This window comes from Mirounga angustirostris, unplaced genomic scaffold, assembly GCF_029215605.1.
Source record: "Mirounga angustirostris isolate CCGP_5_RB_7025 unplaced genomic scaffold, mMirAng1.0.hap1 SCAF_7, whole genome shotgun sequence".
Classification (NCBI taxonomy): domain Eukaryota; kingdom Metazoa; phylum Chordata; class Mammalia; order Carnivora; family Phocidae; genus Mirounga; species Mirounga angustirostris.
In genome coordinates, this window is record NW_026991715.1 from 131,534,155 (window position 1) to 131,542,557 (window position 8,403).

At 41.0% G+C, this 8,403-nt stretch overlaps 1 pseudogene; it reads right to left on the reverse strand.

The window, feature by feature from the left end:
• Window positions 1-3,121: 3,121 nt before the first annotated feature.
• LOC123835801 (ectonucleoside triphosphate diphosphohydrolase 6-like) lies at window positions 3,122-6,192 on the reverse strand (annotated as a pseudogene).
• Between the last annotated feature and the right edge of the window lie 2,211 nt (window positions 6,193-8,403).

The window sequence follows — 8,403 nt, forward strand, 5'->3', positions numbered from 1 at the left end:
CACTGCTATCGTGATAGGATCAAAATCCTTTAGTTGCAGAGACTCCACTCCATCTGTTCAGTCCTACCTAACAGGACAAGAAATAGGTACCTCCCTTCCACAAAAACAAGAATTTCTTCCCAAGGAATTTTTAATTGGTGATGTCAGAAACAGTTTCTCATGGCACGTGGATGTTTAATTTGTAAACTCATAAGATCTGAATAGATTCTTTTGCTGTGTGGACTGAGTTGCCCTTATGGAAGAGGAATAATGTCAAGGTGACCAGCAAGATATAGAAAGAGAAACTGCCACTTAGCTTCTCAGGGATGTCTGTAAGCCTTTCTGATCACTAGCTCTCCTGCCTCTACCTTAGGAGGGGACTCTGAATCCTTTTGTTTGTTTGTTTGATCTGACTCCATTCATAGTTCCATTAGTTGAAATTTAAAAAAAAGCCCTAATAGAAATATATAAAATAATGTTGGAAGAAGAAATGAATTCTTTTTCTGGTAACTCCTTGAATCATTTATGCTTTTTTACTTGCAGAAATGTTTCAGCAAAATTTAACGACGTCAATGACCTTTATTCAGAATAGAGGAAGGACAACTACTGCCTCATTTTTCTGAACTATAGAAATTATTCTATCTTTGAAATTCAGGAACTTCTTTCTCTTCTCTGTGGAGAAGTTTAACTTCTCATAGGTCACCCTACAGCAGTTAAGAACAAACCCACTGTCTGTTCAAAATGGTCCCATTCTCCAACTCTTTTGGCAAAGAATGACCCAATTAGCATAGTTCTAAGTTTTACTTTCTTTTCTGATAAATATATTTATGAAATCTTATTGAAAGTAAAATTGATGTTGTGTGAAATGTAAGACTATGGGCAATAGGGTTAGATCCTGAGGTTATACGTGGTTGAGTCTCAAAAAATATATATTTAACTTTAAATCTCAAGCTGTAGACCTTTACATATTGTTTAAAGGTGTTACTGTAATTTATTCACTAAAGAACTAAACATTTAATACATTTTTTGACAAGTATTGCTCTTGCTTGAGCAACTTTTATTAGAAACACTTTATTTCTTTTCTCTTATAAACTGTTTTATTTTAGATTGAACATACAAGGTTCAGCTTATTCTTATTGTACATTCACTGCATGAATGACTCTAAGGGCTGGATGGGAAGACCCTAAACCACATTTAAGAAGAACGAATAGACTAAGTGTCCCAAGGAACAGACTTCTGCCTGCTGATGAAGGAGGGTCACCCAGCAGGACACAGGATGAGTAGGGACAAGTACCAAGGATATCTCTGTGCCAGCAGGTGAATTGGCTGTGGCTCAAGACACCAGAGAGAGTGAAGAGAGGATGATGCTTGGGACTCTGATTCAGGCAGACCCCTGAGTTGGAATCTATGGATGAGAAGTGCAACGGGGTCCCCAGCGTTTTTTGCCATTGCTTGGTTGCAAAGGTGGCTCCTGGTAGCGATGCACTTGGACAGAATCAGTTTCCAGAAAAGGGGGCACTGTTGGACATAACTCCTCCATGAGCCACTCAGCACCTACACTACAGAGATGTCACTCAAAGACCTGAAACTGAAGCACCACAACTATAAATATTTTTAACAGCAATTGACTCTCAACATCACGTTCACATTTAAGCACTGGTTTTGACCAGTCGGGGCATATGAGGGTCTACAAAGTGATATTTTGCAACCCCCCAAACCCTCTTCCTTGGGATCCACATGTCTGTTCATAGTGACAGCTCTGTCAGATAGCTCCAAACCAAACCAGCCAAGGATTTGAGGAAGACATCTGGATAATTGTGCATGTCCACAACCAAGGAAGAGATAAACATGTTCAGTCACAAAGTTCATAGGAGTCTACTCCATATCCAATCCATCTTTCTTAGAGGGCCGTGTGTGTGTGTGTGTGTGTGTGTGTTTTGCTTTTACTTGGCTCCTGCTGAGAGCAACCAGGATAGTCAATGGAACCTCCCCACTCAGAAAATGTAGAGGTCTACTCCTCCAGGAAGAAACTAGCAGGTAGCAGGGAGAACAATAAAAGACTCCTGCATCACAGGGATGCCCTGCCACAGCAGCAATAACCCTGGAGACAGAGGGGAATGTGTGGAGGGGGAAGCTGAGTGTCACTGGCCTGAACATCTTTACTTTGCCCCTGTCTGGTCCATGGCCCACTTCCAGACAACTGATAGACAGAGGCATTGAGACCTAGACCTGCATTTTACTCCTTCCTCTGGAACCTCTCCCTACTCTCTGGTCTTCATGTCACATGAGACAAAGCTGCCATTCCACAGTGAGGCTGCAGTGCTGCCCAGGTGCAGAAGATAAAGCTCAACCCAAGAACTATCACACGGAGAACTCTGCTAGTCTCTGGGGCAAGTCTGGGGCAAGTCTGCACAGGTTAGAAGGGAGGAGGGTGTTAGGCTATGTTGTAGGCCCTTCCAACACTTCAACAGTTAAATCAAGGATAAAATCACATTGGCTGATGTCCAGCTAGTTGACAGACCAGGCTAGGGAGGAAGTTCCACAAAGGTGTACTGTTCTTCTCTGTTTGTTTATTTTAAAAGAGTTAAAGTGGAATGGGGTGGGGGGATGGGTTAGCCTGGTGATGGGTATTAAAGAGGGCACATATTGAATGGAGCACTGGGTGTTATACACAAACAATGAATCATGGAACACTACATCAAAAACTAATGATGTAATGTATGGCGATTAACATATAATAAAATAAAATTTAAAAAAAGTTTAACTCTTTGCCCATGCTTCAAAATCCATTCTAAGGAATACAGTAGGCAGATAGAAGCAAACTGTGCTATAAACCTCAAGGACAGGTGTATCAACAAACATGTCTTCATTCCTCTCTTGCGTGCAATATCTGTTTCTGGTTTTGACTTTTTTCAGCTTTACTGAGGTATAACTGACAAATAAAATCAGAATAAATGTAAAGTATATAACATGATGATTTGATATGTGTAATCCTTGTGAAAGAACTTACTCATCTTACAATGTTTGTTGTTCTCATGGAGACTGCCACCACTTTGGAGAGAATGTCCCAAGGTAAATCTGAGTGTTGACTGAGAAATGAGGGAAATATGGCACCTTGGCAACAGGAAGCTGAGAAGCTGGGCTACCAAGAGGCTTGACTTTTCTGTCGGTTCAGTGAGTCGATGTAATGAAAAATGGCTCCCAGGGCATAGCTAGTCTTAACATTGTCAATTTTCTGAGTCAGCTTTAGCATTTTGTTCCCCAGAAACATGAATTCTTGCAGTAGCAAGCTGACATAGGTGAAATCCACATGTACATACAAAAGGGTTGTTCTGTGGATGAGTCTCCATTGTCTAACCCACACACTTGACTAGAGTTTCAAAGTCTACAACAAGACTGCCTCCTTTCTCTGCATCTGTAAGGCCAAATTCTGCTGCAAAGTCATGATGGTAGGAAAATACATAAAAATTCAAATTCTTCTCTCCTTCCATTTTGCTCATTTTGTTTTAAAGGATTTCTGCCCCTCTGCCAGCGCACAACTCTTGGAGGCTAACCCACCTTCTGTCCTGAGAGCCTGTATATTATTCCAACATGTCCCTATTCTCCTTTGAAACTGGGAGACAAACCAGGGCTGATCAACTCCTTTCCACCTTTAGCAAATTCTTTTCTATACCATCCCAACTCAAGAGTCTTACTAACATCAATACAAGACCCAGTAGATGTAGAAATGGAGATTATAGGTTCTGTTAAATATCTGGAATGATGTTATGCTACCAACTGGGGATGTCAGAAGGGTGCTCTCAACTCTTAGAGGTAAGATGACCTGAGTGCATCTTGCCCCCAAATCCAGCATGCCTATGCTGCTTATTCCTGGGGGCTTTAAACTGCCTGTTAGGAAACTGACTGTGACCCATGTTGAAATACCTTCATCTATTCACAATGGAAACATGGCCATCTCCTACAGGAAAGGAGATGCCTTCAACACTTCTTTCACCCTGTGTCTCTTGTAGTTGCTTCTGAGCCTTTTCTCCTAATAATAGGTATAACTTTGCTGTTCTCATGAGGAACAAAGAGGTGACCTTCCAGAAGACAAAATCAATTTCTTTTTTTTTTAATATTTTATTTATTTATTTGACAGAGAGATACACAGCGAGAGAGGGAACACAAGCAGGGTGAGTGGGAGAGGGAGAAGCAGGATTCCTGCTGAGCAGGGAGACCGATGCAGGGCTTGATCCCAGGACACTGGGACCATGACCTGAGCCGAAGGCAGATGCTTAACCATCTGAGCCACCCAGGCGCCCTGACAAAATGAATTTCTTGTTTAACATCATCTCTTATTGCTCTTCCAAGATCATAAGAATAAGCAGAAAGGACTGATGTCAGTGCTTTGAAGCTTTTATGGCTCAAATTGGGGGCTTCTCTGGGCTACTGTGCAAACTAGAAGATGAACATGTGGGTACCAGGTATTCCCATGCCAGACATAATCTTGTAGAGGACCTTATGACCACTTCCAGCTATGGGGAGGTCAGTGTGGCCCCACTGGACCCTCCCTGCCCCCACAGCCACCTCGATGATGCTGAAGAAGTTCTGAATGACAGAGACCACTGCCCCCTGATGTACATCACATCAATAAACAGACACACAAATGGCGCAGAGGTGATGTTTTCTTCATCATCTTCAGGCTCCCATTATTTTGTATTTTCTCATTTCTTTGTCTGAGGACTGTGCCTTAGTGAAGATTGCATTGCTAGTGCCAGGCAGAGGACAAACATGAGTCTCGAGTTTCTCTCTCTAATTCAAATGCACTTTATCATTTCATTTTTGCTATTGTTTCCAAAGCCTTTTACAGAATTCAGTGGTAGCAGAGACACTTCTTTCCAAACTTCTTTACCCAATGGTTGTTCAGATCTCTGATTTCCCACATGAGCCCTGCATGGTCTCCATTGTGCTATCCACGGTTGCCAGTGTCATTCCCTTAGTGCAAGTAGGTGGAGGCTGTTGCCAGTTCTCCTGCCACGTTCCCTCAGTACACTTAATTTAATTTTATTTTTTCTCTTTATTTTTTATTTTTTTATTATGTTATGTTAATCACCAGCCCCCTCCCCTCTAGAACCCCCAGTCTGTACACTTAATTTTATTTTATTTTCTTTTTTCTTTTTTTTTTAAGATTTTATTTATTTATTTGACAGAGAGAGACACGGCGAGGGAGGAACACAAGCAGGGAGAGTGAAAGAGGGAGAAGCAGGCTTCCCGCCGAGCAGGGAGCCCGATGCAGGGCTCGATCCCAGGACGCTGGGATCATGACCTGAGCCGAAGGCAGGCGCTTAACGACTGAGCCACCCAGGCACCTCCTGTACACTTAATTTTAAATGAAGCAAATTATACTTGTTTTAAATTAAAGATAAATTTTGACAACAACACTTAGTTTGAACACATGGAAATATTTTAACCTAATAGGCATAGTTCTGTGTATAATGTTAATATAATTCCAGTATTTAAACACCACACATAAACTCATAGTAGATAACATACCATAGTTGAGTGATCTTAAATATCTCACTCGGCTTTATTGACATATTTTTAAATTCTGAAGTAAAATCATATGTTGAAATTCACTGTTCTTCTCTTGCAAAGACTCCTAACTCCAACTACCCAGACTTAGACCAGGCTTCATAGATTAAGAGCAGGGTCCTCCACAAGCCCTCACTTTAGACAGCAGCTGCAAGTCTGAGGGTCCCTGGACAACAACCAGTTCTGACCAGCTGGCTATAAATTGGAGAGTTTTCACCACCTCTTCATGTTGGATAATTTGCTAGAACAATTTACAGAACTCAGGAAAAAGCTATACTTATGATTACAGTTTTATTATAGCAAAAGGATACAAATCAGAACCAGCTGAAAGCAGAGAATATAGCACAAGGTCCTAGAGGATTCCAAACACAAAACTTCTGTTGTTCTCCTCCTGTGGACTCAGGTAACAACCTCTCAGCACATCACTATGTATTAACACACAGCATTGCCAACAGGAAACATTCACCCAGGCTGTACTGTCTAAGGTTTTTGTTGGAGTTTCATTACTTGTAGGTTGTTGATGGAATCATTGGTCATGCTATTGAACTGAAATTCCAGCTCTTCTCCACTCTTTAGAGCTCTGGCTGATACCATGTAACACAAAGCCCTAAGCCTCACATGATTGGTCTTCCTTTCTGGCATGGCCAACCTCTCTCCTGAGTTATCTCCATAGCACAAACTATGCTGGGGCCCACCCTGAGCCACCTCAGCATAAACCGTAAGGTGTGCTTGAAGTCCACCTTAAATAACGAAGACGCTCCTATCACCAAGGAAGTTCCAAGGATTTAGAGTTTACTTCTCAGGAACTGGGACAAAAGCCAGCCAAATATGTTATTATACAACCACTTAATCATAACCAAAAGAGAATTAAAGAATAATTTTGTAGTGTATGTGACCTTCTATAAAAACTGAGAAATAAAATACTCTTTCAAAAAATTGTGAAATTTAGTTAAAGGGAGTTCACGTGAAGTGATTAAACAATATTCAACTCACTGCGAATATTAAATTAATAGCAGTAGTGGTAACACTGATATCAGAACTTTTAGTGTAATTTCTTTTATCTAAAATATAGGATTCTGGGGCGCCTGGGTAGCTCACTTGTTAAGCATCTGCCTTGGACTCAGATCATGATCCCAGGGTCCTGGGATCCAGCCCCGCATCAAGCTCCCTGCTCCGCGGGAAGCCTGCTTCTTCCTCTCCCACTCCCCCTGCTTGTGTTCCCTCTCTCACTATATCTCTCTCTCTGTCAAATAAATAAAATCTTTAAAAAAATTAAAAAAATAAAATATAGGACTCTTTAAATTGTAGGATTATTTTTATTCAAAATTAAACATCTAAAAATATGCCTTTAAAATAGAGGAAACGGGGCACCTGGGTGGCTCAGTAGGTTAAACGTCTGCCTTCGGCTGAGGTCATGATCCTGGGGTCCTGGGATCGAGCCATGCATCAGGCTTCCCTGCTCAGTGGGGAGCCTGCTTCTCCCTCTCCCTCTGCCTCTCCTCCTGCTTGTGCTCTCTCTCAAATAAATAAACTCTTAAAAGAAATAAAATAGAGGAAACAATAGTTTTAGTTGGAAGACATTTTAAAAATATGTTTAGAAGAAATAAAACTCCAGCTATGCCATTGGTGTGCAGTTTTTGATAGTTCAGCAATTGTCCTACAGAAGGCAATAAGAAAGGAGACAGGGCACATGCTTGATAGTGAGGTTTTGAGAAAGAGATTCCTTCTCCCTCTCCCCCTCTTTGTAGTGCCTGAATGCCTCTATTACGGCTCATCTAGCTAAGAGATCCCTTCCGAGTAGTGAATAACAGCCTTCGCTTGTTTATTCCTGGATGCTGTTGAATTTGTTTTGAGGACTACAGGTTTGTCCCAGTTTGAAACCCCTCTTCATAACACAGGGCCCAGAGTAGGGTTCCTTTCATCCTCCAGTCATTTAGAGTCCATTTTCCTGACCATATAGCCAGTCCATTAGCTACTAAGGAGCTATATAAATCCATACTTTACAATTGTCATTATTTTTTATTCCTCTGATGAAATGAGAAATTATCATTCTTAATTCTGCTCCTTTAGGAGACATATCTTTTTCTTTTTCAGCCAAATAAACCTATCACAGGTCACAATGTAGCTGCCTTCCAGATGGAATGTTAGTTCTCCACCTTTAGCCATGATACTTGTTGGGAGTCCTCTAATAACTGATTATAGAGAAGAGGTTTTTTTTAACTCCTTTTGGAATCAGGTAACTTCTAAGAAGGAATTAATGTAGAGCCCAAAGGCATATCAGCTGTCTGTTTCCTTATGTGACCACTAATACTAGTGGTCACCCCTGATGCACATTCTTAAATACGTCATTTCACTTGATGAGGCGAATCCTTTCTATCGCAATACTATTCTGACATAAACCCTGAGGTGATGAGTATTTCAGACACTACATAAGCCCTTAAAAAGGGTTATAATTTGCCTTTCAAAGAAAGTACTCCTGGGGGCAGCCTCAGGTAATTTTTCTAGTTCTAAATCCCAGCCATCACAACCAAATGGTACTTATTAGGCCTTTCCCAAAGGCTCCAGTCAGCATAACTCATAATGCTGATACTTTTAATACCTTCTGATTGTCAGAATCATATATGGTTTTGTATTATTTATCTATTACTACACAACAAATGATCACACACATAGCTGCTGAAAACAACACACATTTATTATTTCACAGCTTCTGTGGGTCAAGAACCTTGCTATTGCTAGGTTCTCTGTATAGGGTATCTCATAAGACTGTAATTAAGATGTTGGCCCAGGTGGGAGTCTCAAATGAAGTCTCAACTGGAAAGGATCTGCTTCTGTTCATGTCATTATTAGCAA